This window comes from Ochotona princeps, chromosome 29, assembly GCF_030435755.1.
Source record: "Ochotona princeps isolate mOchPri1 chromosome 29, mOchPri1.hap1, whole genome shotgun sequence".
Taxonomy (NCBI): domain Eukaryota; kingdom Metazoa; phylum Chordata; class Mammalia; order Lagomorpha; family Ochotonidae; genus Ochotona; species Ochotona princeps.
Window position 1 is genome coordinate 7,319,524 of NC_080860.1, and position 17,736 is coordinate 7,337,259.

General features: G+C 48.0%; 1 long non-coding RNA gene across 1 annotated transcript in view; it reads right to left on the reverse strand.

Moving 5' to 3' along the window:
* Nucleotides 1-17,736, reverse strand: part of LOC131478281 (uncharacterized) — a 221,949-nt gene that overhangs the window by 72,847 nt on the left and 131,366 nt on the right. Inside the window, exon 2 of the long non-coding RNA XR_009244397.1 lies at nucleotides 2,993-3,171. This is a non-coding gene — a long non-coding RNA (uncharacterized LOC131478281). The remainder of the gene's footprint in view (nucleotides 1-2,992; nucleotides 3,172-17,736) is intronic.

A 17,736-nucleotide genomic window follows, 5' to 3' on the forward strand; every position in this document is an offset into this window, starting at 1 on the left:
GAGCCGAAGGAGGCTGGGTGAGGGGGCATAGGGGAAAGAGCCTCACCGCCTGCAGACCCTTGTTCCCCAGCACGTGGAGGGTCTGGACCTTTTCAAGGACAGGAGCTGCTGAGGGGAACGCATCCGTGGCTGGCTGGGAACAGAGAGAGGCGAGGCTTCCCAGCCCTGGCCAGAGAGGGGGGCATGGCTGGAAGCCCGGACTGGCAAGGGGTGGCGGGGGGTAAAGAGGGAGAGGTGGCGGGGCAAAGGCCTGGCCTCTTTCTAACCTTGCCGTGTTGATGCTGCTGAAAAAATGGGGCTCTGTGGATCAGACGGACTCAGGCTGCCCCATCCGTTTCCAGCTGGGGAGCTTTCGACAAGTCACTTCCCCTCTCTGACAATAGCCAGAACTCGCTGCGACTAACCCCGGTCGCTATGCCAGCCACTCTTGCAAACACTTTGTGAGTCTAAATGATTTCATCCTCACTGCAAGCCAGTGAGGGAAAGAGCTTGTTATCTCCACAGGTGAAAAGACAGGCGCATATGGGCTGAATCTGTGGCAGACCCAGGACTTCACCCTGAAGCAGCAGCCCAGCTTTGCTAGCAGGGACTAATTTAATGCATCCACAGCTTTTGTATGTAGGGCCGGTGTGGTGGCACAGCGGGTCAAGTCGCCACTTGGGACATCCACATCCCATTTGCAGTACCTGTGATGGAATCCTGCCTCTGCCTCTGACCCAATCTCCCGCTAACGCACACTCCAGGAGGCGGCAGGTAAAGCTGCTCGCTCCTGGCTTTGGCTTGGCACAGCCACAAGTGTTGCAGGAATTTGGGGAGTGTGTCGAAAGACAAGACCAGTCTCTCTCTCTCTGCATGTGCTTCTCTATTAGTCATCCCTTTGGTTTTTTCCCCTACCTTCCTGGTCCCTGCCTCCAGTTCTCTTCTGTCCCCTCCCTCTCCTCTGCTGTTCATTCAACCAGCGAGCATTTGTTCCCTGCCACCTGTGTATCAGACACTGTGCGGACAGCACGTTCCCTCCCGTTGCACCTTCTTTCCTCTGCTCCATACTTGGACCATTTGCATGTGCTTTGCATCCCTGCCAGCTTTTTTTCAGGTGGCCTTCCAGGCCCTTAAACCTCAGACAAAACCTGCTGCTGGTACAACTGCCCCGCATCACTAGTGACCGTTCTGAGAAAGCCGCAGCCCCTGTCTGAGCCATAGTCCCAGCTTCAGCAGTGGCAGGACCAGCCACTTCAAGATACTTGTAAGACTTGTGGGGTCTTCAGAGTAGAGGTAGCAATAACCAATCCCACGGGGTCATTATCAGGGCTGCTGGGCTTGGATGCTGTCTTAAAACAAATCCAGTATACACAGATGCCAATGAGGAGGTTATAGGGCAGGAGCCAAAAAACCCAGACAGAGGAGAGGCAGCACTCATCACCAAGGAAGCTTTGGCTAATAAACTTCTGATAAGGAAAACAGCCCAGAATTGGGAGCTTCCTAGGCTTAAGACAGTGGCCGCAAGCCCAAGGTAGTCAACAGAGCAGAGTGGTGAAGTGAGCGGCCCATGCTCCTTGGGACGTGCCTCCCTTATGGCCTCTCTGCCGGAGACTTTGACGTGGTGCCCACAGGCCTGCCCTCTGAAGGCGCAGGGTGAGGGACAGCAGCTCAGTGTCTCCATGGCACGGGACACCTGCACCTGCTCCTGTCTGATGCTTCTGGCCTTCACCTCCCACTCTCACCACTTTCCTGCCTCGCACCCGGTTTCCCCAGACCACGTGATCTTCGCATTTCGTTCTCCTTTCTTTCCTCCTTCATTTTTTGATACTTTGCTTCTCCCGCGGTTAGGTCCCTGACTTTTCTGCTTCCTGGTGCCACCAGCATGGAGACATCTCACGACACTTCCTCTCTTTTCTTGTCTGTGCTTAAGCTACCCTTTACACCTGCAATTTGCCTGGTGGCTAACTGCTGCCCATTTCAGTGCCAGCCTCCACTCAGCCTCCAAGGCCTTGATGAAATGATTTTTTTTTTCTTTGGTTCCGACCTCGCTGTGCTTCCAGCACCTTCTCCAGTCCCTAGGAAGAAGTATTCTAAGAAGGCCACCTGCAGTCGGATCCGCCGTTTGACAGCTGCACCTTTCGGGGTTCGTGATCACACATAGGGGCCTGGCTGGGCGACTTCTCTGTTTCCACACCCTCCTATCCTTATCCCTCTCCCTGGCTCTGGATTCAGCCCTGGGAGCAGCTTTGATCGACGAGACAGTAAGTAACTGAATGTGATTTTTGCAACTGGAGAAGACACTTGGGAAACTTATACTTTTTGTTAGCCCCCGTGCCAGCCAGGAGCGCATGCCCAGGTCGGCCCGCTGCAGCAGAAGGTTGGTTTTGCACTCCCCCCTCAGTTATTGCAGCCCAGGCCATTGCAATCCTCCCACAGCAGGCCAGCTAATGGCATGGCCAGCATGAGGGTGAACCGTGGCTGAAATTGCAATAAACATGGCACACACACAGTACAGACCACCACAAACACCCAGGTCACTCCAGGGCTCATGAGCGGAAATGCAAAAGGCTCAGTGCCAGGACTGCTGAGTATAGCAACCCCCGCCTCTTGGGTTATTACTAACTGCTTCCCGTATGTCAGGAAAACCCACTGTAAACACTTCCCAAACCATCCAGGTGTTGGAGTCAGTTTCTCACCATGGTGATGAAACTCCTCACCTGAGATACCTGGGAAGAAGCGGGGGTGGGGGCAATCATTGAGCTTACAGTCCCAAAGGTTCGAGGGCATGAGGGCAGCATTAATCCAGTGCAGGTGAAGACCTCCTGCTGACTGGCACACAGTGTCCATGGCAGGATGGTGGCTGTGGCTTTAACCAGCAGAGTGACAGGAGTGTCTTACTTCCCTTCCATTGTCGCATTTTCTAAGGGCCACCCACGGGACCCCACATTGGAGACCAAGCCTTGCACACATCGTGGACTTGGCAGGACAGCTGCCAGGCTCCTGCCGCCCTTACCTGAGCCATGGTGCTACTCCCATCATGAAGATGCAGCAGCTGAGGCTCCTAGAGCTCGTCCGTTCTCCAAACAACCATGGCCAGGGGGTGGCTCAGGATGCTCCCCGATGGCTCTCCTGCTTGCCAGATGTGTGGCCTCGGACAAGCTTCTTCCAATTCTCACGCCTCGGTTTCCCAATCTGTAAAAACTGATAATGGCTTTTAGGAGTGTGGATTTGTTGTATCGGATGGAGACGAGCTGTGTAAAGTAACAGTGGTGCCTGGCTGTTACAGAGTAAGTGCTCAATAAAATGTCACTTGTTCTGTCTTTCGCTCTCTTCCTTCTTGTTTCCTGCTAACCTGATGCTTCCCTGGTTGTCGTAGTCTCTATGAGCAGGGGCTCCTTAAAGAGTGGGCTCCTGGGCCTGGCACGGTTGTCTAGTAGCTAAAGTCCTCACCTTGCACACTGTGGGATCCCATACGGTGCTGGTTCTAATTCCGGCAGCCTGCTTCCCATCCAGTTCCCTGCTTGTGGTCTGCGGAAACAGTCGAAGATGACCCAAAGCCTTGGGACCCTGCACCCACATGAGAGAACCAGAAGAAGCATGGCTCCTGGCTTCAGACTGGCACAGCTCCAGCTATTGCAGCTTCCTGGGGAGTGAATCACCAGATGGAAGATTTTCCTCTCTGTCTCTCCTTTTCTGTATATCTGATTTTTCCAATTAAAAAAAAAAGAGTGGGTTCCAAGGGAAGCTATTCTGTGCTCCCCCAACCCCAACACACAGCCGTGCCAAGCACAGCTGCTGAGCAAATCTACAAAAGGACCTGTAAAAGTGCATGCAAAATGGCATCAACTTTGCTGTAAAAAGTTTTGAAATTTGTGCACACAAAGGGCATTCCAATACTTCATAGAAGGTGTACACTCAGAAAGAGACTATATATGCATTTTGATATTTGTTTCCACCAAAATAAACAGCTTGAATTCTATTCCCCCCTAGCCCACCCCAGCTTTTGGAAGTCCTGTGTATATGGAAAAGCTGTTTGGATTTGCTCAGTTGGGAAACAAAAGTGAACTCAACGTTCTCAGAAGAGTGAATGTCCTGATAGACACTGGGGAGAATGGCGAGTGGTGGCTGCAGTGAGAAGACAGTAGGTCAGACTTAGGAAAGAACTTACGAGGTTAGAGAAATGGCAGGCGCGGCCTCCCTCAGGCCCCTGTGCGCATGTATCCTGCCCTTCCCTAGGCGTCTCTGGGCAAGTTTCCTCCCTCTCATCTAGGCACAGTTCTAAGGGACTGTGGAGCAGATAGCTGGTGCTGGGAGTGGTGACCCCCGAATGCCCTCTGCCACCTCTTTGAGGCGAGAACAGGCAGCTCCCGCTTGCCTCCTTCCCGTTTCTCTTTGCAGCTGTCTCTGCATTTCAGAGTTCCCATCTCTGCCAGCGACTCTATTTTGGGATTTGTGGGAACAGACTGGTTTTAGCAAATAGGACGTGCTGGAAATCTCAACAAGCCTGTGTCCCCGAGGACATCCAATCCACTCTGCAGGGCCCAGGGTCCAGGGTCCAGGGTCCAGGGGGCAGGTGCAGGCTAGAGGGTGGGGTTCCATTTGCCAGTGGATCCCACACAGCTGGGGGTCACTCAGGTCTTGGATTTGCCCAGGCTCCGCTGACCAGCGCAACTGGGCTGCGGCCACATGACACCTGCAAGTCCACAGATGTGGAGCTGGGCACATGTGAGTGTGACACCCAACTGCCACCATTCGCCAGCCTCTCTCCACTGGGAGAAGCAGAAGATGGAAGTCGAGCTCCGCCATTAACAGGAACATGCAGCAGAGGTCATGTGTGACCATGCACACACATGTAGACAGGCACGATTAGCATCAGACACGTGTTCATGTGAATACCTGAGGATCTGTGTTTGCAGCATGCACTGCCACATATCCTGGTGGCTGTACCTATGTCTTTTTGTGGAGCCAAGGGAGAATCAATCAAGTGATTTGCAAAAGCTTTGTTCGTTGTTTATAAACACTTGAAGCCCAAGAAGTAACATATATACATTACATATGCATAAAAGAACTAGAGAGTAGAGGTGCAACATGCATGAATATTTGCTTACATATAGCACACTAAGTAAAATAATTATTATACTGTAACCATATAAAGCATATTACTTATGCATTGAGGTGTGATTCCAGAGAAGAGCCCTGTTAATATACTGTGCATGATTTTTCTACTCTTGTCTCATTCAAGTAGATAAACCAAAACGCAAGCCCCATGATAGCAAGAATGTCATTATTGGTCACCACTGCATACTCCATTCCAGGTAAACAGAAGTGGTCAGAAATAGCCACTTATGAAAGGCATGTGTGTACTGAATAGATGTCAGGAACACATATTTCAAATGGATAAGTATTTGAATATATTTCAAAATTAACAAAAAGTAAATTTACCAGAGTGGGATTATAAATTGACATGGGGCCAGTGTGTTGGTACTTGGGTTAAAGCTGTAACCTGCAATGGCAAAAGCCCATAATACAGGTGGAGCCCCAGCCACCCCACTTTCAATCCAATTCCCTGCTAATGCACTTGCAAAAACTGCGTAGGATGGCCTGAATGCTTGGGCTCCTGCAGCCACATGGGAAGACTGGGAAGAAGTTCCTGATTCCCAGCTTCAGATCAGTCTAGCTCTGGCCATTGCAGTCATTTAGGGAGTGAACCAGAAGATGGAAGGTCTCACTCTCTTCTCTCTCCCTCATCTCTCTCTCTCTCTCTGTCTCTACTTTTCAAATAAAAAATACATCTTAAAATATTAGAATTGACCAAAATACAAAATTGACCAAGGTAGAGCCACAAAATACACATGGATTTATGGTCTTCTTATTTTTCCTGTCTATTGCAGACCATGATCCTATCTCCAGGTAACCTCTCTGGCATCTCAGGCCACTTAGAAGTGGCCATATCACATCTCAGCTCAAGGTGAGCCCTGATCTAATCCATCATCCATCACGGAAGGTGTTGATTACTTAGGGCCATTCCCAACACACTGCATAGAACTTCTACTTAATCAAAGTTCTGTGCATGCTGCTTGTCATGCAGGAAGAGGAGGAATCCCAAGGGTGTGCACATGGAGTTGGCGTCTGGCTGACAGAAGTGTTTGACACACAGCAGGCACAGGATAAGTTACAGCTGAATGAACAAACAATCCAGCTCTGGAAAGACAGACACCTCAGAGGCAAACTCTCAAACTTCAAAGGCAGCCATGGACTGTAGAAAAGCAGAAAGAGTCCAGAACAATCTGACTCCAGGGACCAGTTCCTACTCATGCTGAGGGTAGAGTCAGTCTCTGAGAAGGGTGCTCCACCCTCTCTGGGTGCCTGCACCTTGGCTATGTCCACGCAGGAGGGACAGCAGGTGGGACAGCAGGTGTGGCATCTTGGCTGCACCACCATCCATCAAAGACTTCTTCATGAGCTAATAGCCCTAATGTGTGAACATTGATTTCTGGGGTGATGGAAAAGCCAAAATGATTTACATTCAATTTCCCATCGACTGTCATTGATCTCCTTGGGTATTAAAATATTTACTAGGGACAGCAGGGCTGCAAGGGCCCTAGCCATGAGAATTGAGCAAGAAACTCTTGGGTGAAGAGTTCAGGTAATGACTCTTGTTTGAGGGCACAAATTACAGGAAGCAGAGCCAGTGCTGTGCTGTAGTGGGTTAAGCAGCTGCCTGTCTGTACTGCTGGCATCCCTTTTGGTAACCAGCTAAGTCCTGATTGCTCTATTTTCAATCCAGCACATTGCTCATGGCCTAGGAAAACCGGAGGAGGATGGCCCAAGTGTTTGAGCCCCTATCCCCTGTGTGGGAGACCCAGATGAAGTTCCTGGCTTTGGACTGGCCCCACCCTAGATGTTGGGAGTGAACCAATAGTGAATGGAAAATCTTTCTGTGTCTCTTTTTCTCTTTCTTCCTATAGTTTTGACTTTCAACCAGGTCTTTATAAAGAAGAAAAAACTGCAGGCAAAACTTAGGGTGACCCTGGTTCATGACAGAGCCTGAAAGCTACACTGGGCTATAGACTAAGAGAGGCCATATGCCAGCAAATGGCTGAGCCTTTCTTCCCACTCTTAAAGGGTGGCATCAAATGGCACCTCTTCAAAGAGGTCTTCCAGGGTCATCCTATCCAAAACAACCCCCAATACCCTGTGTCACATCATGTTTGCTGTGACCTCCCTTTTGAGTCTGTCAAGGTATGGTTTACACCGAGCCACTTCACCAATCTCAAGTTTATCACTGGGAGGATGCTGGTACTGACTATCATGTTATCACAACTAGAAGAGAGGTAGAATAATGCGCTAATCATAAATGCTTGCCTTCCATCTCCCAGCTCCCGGACCCAACAACTGCCTACCGATCTGCTTGTTATGGATGTGGTTTCTCTTTTTTCTAGAATTTTTTTACCAGTGGAATGATACACTGCATTGTCTTTTTTATTACACTGTTTTTTTTTTTCATTTGGCATGGTCTTTTGGATATGTATCCACATGAATATGATTTAGGGTTAGGGTTGAGGTTGGGTTACTGGGTTACTGATCCTTGGTATTCTTTGGTAAGGGCAGTTTGATGGCATGGAGTGGACAGTTCACACACAGAAGAGGGAGCTGGATTTAGTGTTGAGCTCTGTCTAAATCCAAAGTCTGACTCTGATGTCTTTAGGAAACTCCTTGGTTTATGCCAAACAATAGTTCTAAGGAAGAAGAAATGAAAGCAAATGCAGGAGAAAATTCTATTTATTCTAGGCTCTCTTCCATGAGCCCAACAGACACTTCCTGAATGTTCTAGGCATATCCTTTCCCCTGTACATAGTCCCTGCTGAGAGCCTTGTTGCCCTCCCCACAGAGGTGCTTGTCATTTCACAGTGCACTGGCAGTGGGCGCAGTCATTTCCATCCAAAGTATTTGTATGTTTTCCCCGTTGTACACTGTGCTGCCATGGATGTCTTTGGGTACAACTTCAGCAGCATGTGAATGAGAACCAGGTGCCTGTACATCCACATGTATGAGTGCTCATTCATCAGATATGCACGCTTTAGCTTCGCATAACAGTTCTAAATTGCTCTTCCAATTGGGTTGAAATCAACTGATTCTGCTAGAAAGGCTCTGAGATGGACTACCTACTGCTCAATTTATGCGAAGCATGAACTACAGGGGTAAAAAAGATCTCCTTTTGGTTGTAATTTGAGTGTTCCTGATTATTAGTGAGGATGAATAGCTTGCATTTATGAGCCATTGGATTTCCTTTTATTGTGAAATGCCTGTTCTTACCTGTGTTCCATATTTTAAAATTGGATTTATTTATCACTAGAGCTGAGCTCTTGACCGCAGTGTGGGAAAGAAGTACATTTGGAAGGAGAGGCAGAGGACCGGGGCTCCTTCAGCCAAGGGCTGAGAAAGTAGCCCTAATTGACCAGCTTCTATTGCTCATCTGATTAAAGGTCCCACTTACTTCCAAATACTTAGAGCTGGGGCTGGGAGCCATTCATAAAACTCGCATTGAACGATCGGCTTTCACAAAGTTTGCCTTAATGTTTTTGCACGGTATTGATCTATGTGGGCTGGGGGGTGGAAATATAAAAATTGACACCAGAATAAACTTTGAAAGATGCCTCTCACTCAGCTGAACTGGGATCAATGCAAATCGACCAGGGCCTGGAGAGAAGGGAAGCAGCAGACCCTTCTCCATTATCCCATCCCTGCTTGCCCAGCAAGGCTCATCAGAACTGCTGCTGGCCTGCTGCGCCTGGAGCCAGGCGGAAGGGGGAAGTGCTGATGCAGAAGACAGACTGCTTGTCCAGGGAGGAGGGAATTGTAAGTTCTCAGTGATCGGTGCCTGAAACACTTGATTTTCCCTTGGAAGTCTCTCTTGTTGTTGATGTATTGGGGATTTTGTTACTACAATGATCTACCTGAGGCAGGCTAATCCTTGCCAGAGAGAGAGAGAGAGAGAGAGAGAGAGAGAGAGAAAGAGAGAGATTTAGATGCTGAAAGGCCAATGTCAGGTGGTACCATGGACTTGGCAGCAGGTGGGAGCCTTGTAGCAGAGTGTATGTGCCAGTGAGAGATGGCAGCTCACAACAGAAACTGAGAGAACTATCCTGGAGCCTGACTCCCTGTCCTCACAGCCCATGTTGATGAGAAGCAAACCAGGGTCCCTCCTGAGGGCGGAAGCCTTGTGTTCTACGGCTTTAAAGGACCTACCACTTGCCAGTTTCACTCTACTAAGGACCGAGTCGCTAACACACAAAGCCGTGGGAGAAGCCTTTGGAGCATGCTCATCCCATGGCACCCCCATGTGGAAGTGGTTATGAGTGAGAGACCCATGGGAAGAAGAAAGGAATGAAGTACTTGTTGGGCATTTACTATGTCCCAAGTGCTTGCAGGGTACCTCACGAATATTCTCAGAGGGGTGCATAGGGTTGATTCTACTCATGACTAGCTGACACCCCCTGAAAAATGATTCAACCCCCCTGGACTTCTGCTTCCTTCTGGAACATGTGCAACATCACAACCCAAATTGAGCAGAACCGTCTTCCAGTTTCAAGGGCTTAACATCTGCACCTCAAGCAGAGTATGAACCTGGGAGGTGTTTGCATGACCATGGTCAACCCTAACAGCCAGGTTGCGATTCTAAAATGGTCATCTTGCCTTGAGGAAGTAGAGGCTGAAGCTTAGTGAGATTGTGCTGTTTGTTCAGATCACACAGCTCATTAGTCAGACACAGGATTTGAACTCAGTTCTCTGCAAGCTACGTCCCTGCGAGTCTACCACTCATTGTAATTTCTCACTTGTGAGTAAAAAGAAAAAGCAGGGCAGCTTCAGAGCAAAGAAGGAGGAGTCTCTAAGACATGTATGAACTGTGGGTGCCTGAGGTTCCCCTATGCCACAGTAAGATGCTCCTTCCTTCCTGCACCTGTCCCTGTGAGTTGATTCTTGCTGGGCACCCTTAGGTGCATCACCTCTGGGTGACTGCAGGCAAAGCACACTGCCTTGGCAGGTGCCTTCTGACCGATCTAAAGGAGCTGGACCTCACTTGGCTGCAAAGCCAGAGGGGCGCTGCAGGATGAATGGCGCCTGACTCACTGATCCCTTCCAAACGTGTCCACCTAGCTGAGGAAATAATGCTAAACTTTTCTGATGAGATGTGCTGTCTAGACTGAAAGAGAAGGGTAATAATGTAAGGTGAGTGGTGATTGAGGACTGGTGGCCATTCCAAGACACAGGAGAGGATTTCTCAGCCTGGACTTGGAGCACCAGGAGATGGGATGTCTTAGGAGAACTTAGGGTAGCAGAGTCATGCCATCTCCTCTAGCGATATTGGTTTGCTACACAGTGGAGGCCATCCCCAGGTGATACCAGCAGTCAGATCGAATGCCTTCCTGGCCAGGCGACCTCCTTAGCATTGTGCTTCTCAATCCTGGACTGCATCCGAATCACCGGGGACGCTTTAGAGAAAGCCCAATGGCCACTCTCTTCTCCAGACCGCTTGAGCCAGCATCAGTGAGGGGTGGAAGAGTCTTGGTATTAGTATTTTGTGCATATTTCATACAGCACTTGGGGATCACTGCTTTAAGAAGAACATGCACTATTTGGACAAATAACAGTTTGGGAGAATTTCGGCTGCCCTGAACTTTCGGGGTCTGAGTGAGAAGCGTGGCAGCATGCATGAGACCCTTACTGTATACCACCCCTTCTCTACCCAGCAGCTGTCTCCTCTCACTTGTTATTTATAAGTGTCTCCATTCCTGTTTTCCATGTGGGGTTCTTGAGATTCAGAGTCGTTGAGGTAGTGACCCTGGGCCACTCCGCTGGCCAGCAACAGATGCAGATTCCCCACCAATAAAATCCTCCAAATGAGCCTGGACAGGTGTGGTGCCGGAGGCTGGGACAATATCACGACATCAAGGAGCAAGTGGGACAAGGCAATGGCTTCACTGAACCTACTTAAGGGCCACTGGCCAAGCACTGTGATGAATATTTTGTTCCTGAAATACTGGGCGGCTTGGAGGGGGGTGGAGTGGGAGCAGGCTGGGATTCAGCAAGCAGTTTCCTGGGTGCTAATGGAGACCACATGAATCAGAGAAAAAAAAAACCATGATAAAGAGGCATTTATTATCTCCTCATGTCTAATACCAGGAAGTGGAGGAGCCCCTCTGCTTGCAGGACTTCAAAGCCCAGCACAAAAATCCACAGCAGTAACTTCTACATGCTGTTTTCTTGACGCATTGGTTTGTTATTCCTTTCTTTCCCTTTCCTCGTGTGCCTGTGAGATTTGTTGCCTTTCAAACCCCCTCATGTGAGTTACGCTGTTCGAGAGTGAGAGGGAAACCCCCCGTCTTGGGCTGGTTCCGACCGTAAATAACCTCTTTCTGCACCGACCACAAATCACGCCAGGTGTTGTTGGGAGTTAATTCTCCCCTATGGGCACGGGGGTAGGGGTGGATGTGTGTACGTATTCTTAGGCTGTAAAAAGCACCTTCAGCCCCACCCTCTGCTTCTAAACACTCTTTTGAAGGGATTACAGAACCCTTAGTGTGCACCTGAGGCTTTGGAAAGGCCCCGTGGCTCTCAGATTTACTACAAGGTTCCAGGCACCTGAGTGATGCACCCACCTGCTTCTCGTGGCAGAGGAAGGTGGTTTTGCTTGGAGGACAGGAACCTTGACACCCACTTACTCCTCCACACTGCCCACAACCACCTTCCTGTGTTATCCATCTCCAAGGTGTTCCCAGCAGCCTTCTAGTGGCAACTATCAGCCCTTCTGATCAGTGTGGTGGTTTCTCTGTCTCAGATCCAAATCCTTGCTTTTGGTCCTTTACATCTCACAGGGACTCCGTGGTGTGTGTTAGGAGGACCAGAGATGGGGAGTGGGGTGTAAAGGGCTCGCTGGAGAGATGTGCACAGTGAGTAGGAAAGCAAGCAAGGGAAGGGCCGAGAGCGGGCGGCAGGTGCGTTAAGGAATGTGTGCAGATTTCTGGTTGCTGAGGTTCAGGTTCATCTGAGAGCTCAAGAGAGTGAAGAGTACGCCTCATGTCTCCTCCGACTTCTCCCACGGGGGATACAGATAAGAGAGCAAGTATTCCTTGGCCATGGTGGCCCATCCTTACTTGTTCTGTTGTCCCCAGGGTGTAAAAGTCTTTTCTTCTGTATGTGTTGAACAAGCCTTTCACAGCTTTGAGACATGCAAAGCAGAGGGACGAGGCAGCACACGTGGGTGTCGACAGCCATCAGGAGGCAGGACTGTGAGTTCCTCGGCCAACCTACGGCACCTCTAGGAATGGCCATCTTTTCCTCTGCCCTGCTTGCCCACACCGCTCCTGCCATGCCAGCTGTACTGCACTGTCAGATACCCTCAAATGGACCTGGATATGTAGCACTGTCACACCTTCATCCATGTTGTTCCTTCTTTCTGGAATTCCTGTCCCTATAATTTCCACTTTGAAGACAGTTCCACTTGTGCCTAGAAGCCCTTTTTGAAACCCTGTTCTTCTCAGGGACTTAACCCACTATGCACTACTGCTATGTGCATTCTAGCAATGACTCACTTTCAAACACCGATTTTTTTTATTTGCCTCCACCTTGTCCTGTGCTTATTGGCACCAATGGGCCTCATGCCCTGTGGGTTCCAATTAGGTTTAGTAAATAGCACCAGCAGGAAGTTGGACAGAGGAAGCAAGATCAGCTGTGTCTACTGATCAAGGACCATGGCTCTAGCAACCCATTTCCCAGAGCCACACTCCCTGTGTTGGATAGCCTGTTCCTCTTTCTCTCTGGTCCAAGAATGGCAACAGTTCCCACTCTTCTAACCCCAACACATGTAGGCTTTAAGACATTTCTCACCCCTCTGTATGAATTCCTTTCTTCACCTGTGACTAAATTACCTGATGCTCAGGAGCCCGGTGGGTACTCTATGCAGCACCTATGTATTACAGATAATTGGCCTACAAAGATGAATGACAATCACTGCTGGCACCAGGATCGCCACATACATGCAAGCTAACATACTCTAGGGAATGATAATGTCTCCCAGGGAGGAAAGAAAGTACGGGGACAGATCAAGCAAGCGGTAGCTTAGCATTCTATTCAAGAGGGCTTGGGGAGCAGGTGTTGGGTGCAGCGATTAAAATGCATTTGGGGTGCCTGCATCCCACCTCAGAGTGCTTGGCTGGAATTTGAGCTCCTATGCCTCTGCTCCAACTTCTTGTTAATGCACACTTGGGTGCGCAACAGGTGACAGCTCAAGTAGTTGGGTTGTTGCCACCCACCTAGAAGACACGGGTGGAGTGCCCAGCTCCTGGCTTGGATCTAATCCAGTCCTGGCTGTTGTGGGCATCTTAAGAGTGAATGAGCATATGCATGATAGTCTCTCTTTCTCTCCCTTCCTCCCTCCCTCCCTTTCAAATAAAGTTAAAATACATACATAAATTCAAAACACTATGGTTTTGGAATCAGGCACTTCAATTCCCAACTCCATGTCCCGGAGCTGCAGTTCCGCATCCAGGTGGTATAGGTAATGCTTCTCTCCCTTAAAGGATTATGGTGAAGATAAAGGTGTTCAATAGTCATTCAACATGGAACCAGACCATGAAAGGCGTGCACAATGGGATGGATCTTAGGGCAGCACTGTACATGCAATGATCACTTGCTACTCTGTATTTGTTGATCTCTTTGTGGGGCTCAGTCCCCACTCCTTAATTCTACACTCTGTGAGGGTGGGGCTTATGCCTTAGCTGTTTCTATACCCCACCCCAGTGCTAAGCCCAGAGCTGGGCAAATGCAAGACCTTTATGATGGCTGGAAGGGAAAAAGAAGGTACTAAAAACAAACAAACAAACAAACAAACAAACAAAACGGATGTTATTCTCATTGTGAAGATGAAGGGAACAGACGTGTGAGTGGTTAGTTAACTAGACCAGGATCACACAGATTCAGGGCCCGTTTTGAGTTAACTGATCCATGCTTTGAATATACTGAACTATTTGCTTGGTGATGTGATCAGAAGAGAAGATACCAACCCCTGTCAGAACTTGCCTTTAACCAAGTGTTAGGGGTAAAGGTGGTAAGAAGCTGACAAGTGATACAGGTGAGGGTGAAATGAGGAAGAGAAACATACTCTGATAATGAAGACAAGGGCATCAAGAATCAATAAGTGTTTTGATTATAAGCATTGGACACCTGCTCTGGATCTAACAAAAGTCAAAAATGCTTGTAAGGAAAGAATACGAAGTAACGTACAAGATAGAAAAAGCAGATAGGTTTTAGGAGGAACAAGAAGTAGGTAGGATTGGATTGTATGTAGCAGGAAGCACCGGGCACTCCCTTCCATAAACTTTTTTTGTAAAATTAATTGATTTGAAAGGCAGAGTTGGTGGGGGGATAACTTTCATCCACTGGCTCACTCCCCAAATGCCTCCAATAGCTAGAGCCAGTCCAAAGCAAGATCAACAGTCAAAAACTACAACTGGGTCTCTCTCCCACGTGAGTGAAAGGAAGCCAGGTACTTGGGCCATCAACCTGCTGGCCAACCCTCACCCCAAACGCAGTAGATTCTGAGAGATAGCTTGGGTGGCAGGGGTTGATGCGCTGTACCACTGAGGCTGAAGGGACTGACAATGGATATATGTGTTTTAGTTTGGCCAGAACCGCAGAGGGCAGATGCATAGCCGGGGTCAGCTCTTTCGAACACTGGAGACCACTTCCTGAGTTTCCCACATGCTAATCGGCGATGCTATGTACAGTTGTACAGGCTGTGTCCTGCCCAAAGCCACCTAGGAAAGGAGGCAAGGGGGCCCTAAATCCCAGCCCAATCTCTGCCTGCCAAATAGCTGTATCCACCCAGAGGAAGAGATGTCTTCCCTGGTGTGTGAAATGCCATTAGGCACTTGCTATAAATCATTACATGTAATCCTCTCAACAACGCTGAGAGGTAGGTGTGGTAGATTAAAGATGGTCACAGATCCTTTGATTCTCCTCCCATTAAGGAGACAGGCCAATCCCTGGGGGATGGGGCTCAGGGTTTTTATGCTGTTGAGAAGAGCAGTCTAATTTCCCTGCTCCTTGACTCTGGGCTGGCTCAAATGGCTGTGAAAGGTCCCAGAAGTTCCCAGACGGTTCAAGGCCAGGTTCTGAGAAGCGCGGTCACTTTGTTTTGGGTTTCTTGGCACTCTGGGATCCCCAAACCTACTGATGATTCAGAGTTCAGATTCTGGGGAGAGAGCAGAGAAATCAACTCCTCAGGGAAGAGGACCCAACCATTTGTGACAATCTTTGTCTAGCAAGTGGTTGGTCAAATTCTTTCAACCAACATCTGTTTGTTGATCACGTTCTGTGCATCAGACATTGGTTTAGGCCCTGGCAATATTGTTGCAAACAAAATATAAATGTTTTCCACACAACAAGGATTCTGGTGGGAGGAGAGCCATTCTTAGCTTGAATAACTGAATCAATAATTTGGAAAGGAAAATAGAGATTATCTAACATGTAAATTCCAACCTGGCCTGTATGTCTGGTAGCATAATCTCATTGCTTTTTTCCCATTTGTTGGTCTCCAAATTCATTCTCAGGGTAACAGACAAGAAATTCTGAGATAGCAAGAAGATTTTCTTTTACTTTCCATGCTATATCTGGAGTAAAAGTATGGGATTAGCTGTCACCTGACTCTCTTGTAAACGAGCCATTTTCTCTATCGACTCTGACTTCCAGAACTTGACCAGGGCTGACCAAGAAAGAAGAAAGAAGTAGTGTGACAGAGCTGGAGTTGCATCATTATGACTTAGGTCAGCCAGTGTCCATGTTGGCACTGAGTTACCAGCTTCAGGACTGGGATGAGATGGTTACATCGCCTGGGCCACCTGACCAGCAGCAGCCCGAGGACTGGGTTTGGGCAATGCTATGGAATTTCACACATGTCAGTGCCAACCTGGGTCCTGCTCTGGAATAACACATGTGAGCGGCAGGCTAAACTCCTGAGTCATAGAGCTAACCTGGGCACTTAGCAAACGCCTGACTTCAGCATCATCAAAGAGGTTAGACGGCAGAGTCAACAGTTTCACCAGGGAGCAAAGGGCTGAATCACCCAGACCAGTGCCTTCCCTGAGTCAGGAGCAAAGGATTAAGTGTGCTATTTTAGGGAGTTCCTAAGTGCTCCTGGGGAGAGCTTTCAGCAGAGGTGAGTAGGTTTCTATTAACTCTGCCACACACCTTTCGAGCTAGAATCCATTTATTTCTCATTTAGACAATTGGGCAAGCAGCCACTTGCTATGTGTCAGCTCCGCTACCGAGCACCCCCACATATCTTTTACACCAATGTATGTGCTCTACAGAAGAATGATTTTCTAGCATATCTGGTTAGTAACCTGGGCTGGAGAGAAAGGTATACACAAAAATAGATCTTTTTTTTTTTTTCATCATCAAATACAGGACACATTTGGAAAACAGCTAAACTTTCTTCAACAGACTTCTCAATCGAAACTCTTTTCAGAGCCTTAATATGCTAATGCTCACTGTACATCTCTAAAATGAGCTTAGGTTACTGATTTTTCTCAACTTGCCTTGCCCAAGGGATTTCAACCTCCCACTAAAACAAACAAACAAACAAAAAACTATCTGTAGAGAAAACAAATTATTTTTAGGCAAAGATATTTTGAAGAAGCCGTCCTTGCATTATCAATTTAGAACAAGTCTTTTGAGTTGGTGGCACAATTAACCAGGAAATTGCTAAAAACGACAACTTCTAAACCCAAACATGAACATGGAGTTGTGCCTGGGTGAGGCCCAGAAATATTCATGAAGTAAATATTTTAGGGGATTTTGATGTGAGTGGTCCATGGCACCAAGGGCAGGGAATACTTGTTAAGAGATGACTGGGGTTGGAAAGTATAAAAATTTAACTCTTTACCTTACCATCAGGAAACTGAGACACTTAGGTGTGATCTGTTTTTCGGTGAGGAGCTTTTATGATTTTGAAAATAATATTTATGTGCCTACTTATTGGAAAAGCTGAGGGGTGAGGGAGAAAGAATGAGACAGCAAGATAGAAAGAGACACAGAGAGATGTTTCATTCATTGGCTCATTTCCCCAGTGGCTACAGTGGCTGGTGGTTGGTCCAGGCTAAAGCAGGAGCCAGGAACTTAGTCTCACTTATGGGTAGCAGTGACCCAAACACTGAATCATCTTCTGTTTTCCCACGTGCCTTAGCAGGGAACTAAATCGGAAGTGGAGCAGCCAGGACTGAAATTGGTGGTACAATATGGGGTACTGGTATCACGGGAGACGGCTTAGTTTATGATACTACAGTGCCATCCCACCCAGTGAGTTTTTACCAAGCCAAATGTTCGCCTGGATTCCCATTCAAAAAAAAAAGTCTTCTTCAATTATCTAGCAATAGACAGTGTCTCATATAAATCAGGGATTTCTACCAATAATAACAAATTAAGCACTCAAGAGATATTACTGAATTTATGCATGGTGGAACCGAATGAAGAAATAAATAACCATGTCAAGGCAGAGTTCCTAGTCTAATCACTTACACTCAAGTCACTTACACAACCCAGGAGCACATTTGCTTGATAAATTTCATGAATAACAGAATTTAAATCCACAGAAATGAAGTCGTTTGCTCAAGGTCACACAGCAGGTTGACAGTTGTGCTCTAAGTCAATCTTTCCCAATTCAAGATTCAACCCCAATTCCACAGCTAACCTCAGAGT